This window comes from Tachysurus fulvidraco, chromosome 15, assembly GCF_022655615.1.
Source record: "Tachysurus fulvidraco isolate hzauxx_2018 chromosome 15, HZAU_PFXX_2.0, whole genome shotgun sequence".
NCBI classification, from domain to species: domain Eukaryota; kingdom Metazoa; phylum Chordata; class Actinopteri; order Siluriformes; family Bagridae; genus Tachysurus; species Tachysurus fulvidraco.
Genome location: NC_062532.1, coordinates 2,374,056 through 2,376,446, shown reverse-complemented (window position 1 = coordinate 2,376,446; position 2,391 = coordinate 2,374,056).

Genomic DNA, 2,391 nt, shown 5'->3' with positions numbered 1-2,391 from the left:
TGTGTGAGGTGAGGAACTGAATGTGTGAACTGAGGAACCATGTTTTTGAAGTGAATTAACATTCATAGCATCTCAGTCTGTTAGCATGATAAAGATTAGCATGCTAACATCATTCCTCATTTGCACAGCTTTGTCGATTATGCTAATAGCTATAATGGCTAATATCGGACGATGTTTATGACCCCTGACCTGCGATGACTCGCTATCGACGTTCACATGAAGACAGGGTTAAAAAAATGGCAGTGTAAAACGTGTTTGCTTTTTTGTAAGTGTGGTTTTGTAGAAAACACAAAAGGAGCACCAAAATCCCCAAGTCCTGACACACTAAAGGACAGAAATGTCCAGGCGAAAGGAAAAAAAAACAAGCACGGGATTTTCCTGACTTACTCAGATACTGAACTATAGAGTGAACAGCTGGAGATGATCGTGATCTGCTCCAGATGTGATTCGTGCTGTCATAAAAAGCACTTTGGAAACAATGAGATGATTTTGTTCTGGACAAAAGTCGTATCTCAGATCATGTATTTCATCAGATCATCAGATCATCAGATCATCTAATCATCAGATCATCAGATCATCAGATCATCAGATCATCAGATCATCTAATCATCAGATCATCAGTGTGTTCAGGTTTCTGGAGAACCCAGAAGTCACTCCAGTGAACTTCAAATCCACTTGATATCTCAAGGTCACCTAGACTTTTTGTTTTTTTCCGAGCCCCGCCCCCTCTGGGTGTGGTTTCCCCCCAGGCCACAAAACAGTGCGACAGAAATGTAAACAATGACACACGGAACAAGGTGGAGTTCCTCACTCGGTTCTCAATGAAACTCTTTATGAGTCAGAGAATATGACTCAGTAAGTTAATGACTCAGTCAAACAGTAGGAAAGATTCGAGTTCCTGTTTTATCCATCTAACTATTTATTCATCTCTCTGTCTATTACTTCATCCGTATAACCTTTCCTGTCCTTTCATCCAAGGAACAAATACAATTACTGATCCATCCATCCATCCATCCATCCATCCATCCATCCATCCATCCATCCATCCACTTTGTTGCAAAATACAGCCCTTTCTCCATTCTAGTTACCAAAAACATCTCACTTTCCATCCTCCAGTCTCTTCCTTTCTCCATCCATCCATCCATCCATCCATCCATCCATCCATCCATCCATCCATCCATTCATCCATCCACTTTGTTGCAAAATACAGCCCTTTCTCCATTCTAGTTACCAAAAACATCTCACTTTCCATCCTCCAGTCTCTTCCTTTCTCCATCCATCCATCCATCCATCCATCCATTCACCTATGCATCCTATTGTAGTTCCTTTTTTCCTTCTCATGATCATTTTGTGAGATCCATCCACTCACCCATCAATCTATCCACCCATCCAGCTGTCAGTTCATTGTGGAACACTTTAAGATTTAAAAGTTTCTGCTATATAAATACTGTATAAACAGCTGTATAAACACACACACACACACACACACACACACACACACACACACACACACACACACACACACACACACACACACACAGAGGTAGAGAAAACACTGCAATGACACACACAGAATAAGAAACCCAGAGCAAACGAAAGCGACACAAACACAAAACGAAGTATTTACTGAATTCTGGATTCTGATTGGTCAGAAGGTATTTATCGTCTAATTATAATATTGTATCTATAGTAACGACTCGTTCACAGTGGGCTGATGTCTGTCAGGAGATTTGTGAGTGTGAGAAGCTTCTTAACATGCATGGAAGGAGTCTCCGGTGTCAGCGCCGCGTAACGGTCAGAGATCTCCATCGGGTGACGGTGTACTGTACTGTACGTAAACGTGACCGACAAGTTTGCTGTTGGTTTAAAAGGTGGAGCTCAGCGGGGATTAAAACTGCAGGATACGAACAAAGCAGACTTTGAACAGCATCCTCGCGCCTATTTATTTATTTATTTATTTATTTGTTTATTTATTTATATTCCCTCTGTGATTTATCTCTCTGGAGCTACAAGCCACTGGAGAGATGTTTAAAACAGAATACACCCCGATGTGTGTGTCGTACATTAAGCACAGCAGATCGGAGCTCACACTGTTTTATTAGTTATGTTCATAAACAAAGGCCTGGATTACTGCTTCAGCACGTCTCACTATTTACTCAGCTCACTACAGTTAAATGAACTTTAGACTCTGTTGTGTGTTAAATGAACACAGATGGTGAGTACACGCCTATCACCATTACTGTCTGAGCCCGAATCTAACACCAGGAAACGGATTCTTATGAAATACACATAATACATCCCATAATATCATGCACCAGTACATCAGACCTGCACATTTTTATGAACAGCAGATATGTTAATCCCTTTCCACTGCTTCTCTCTTTGTACCCA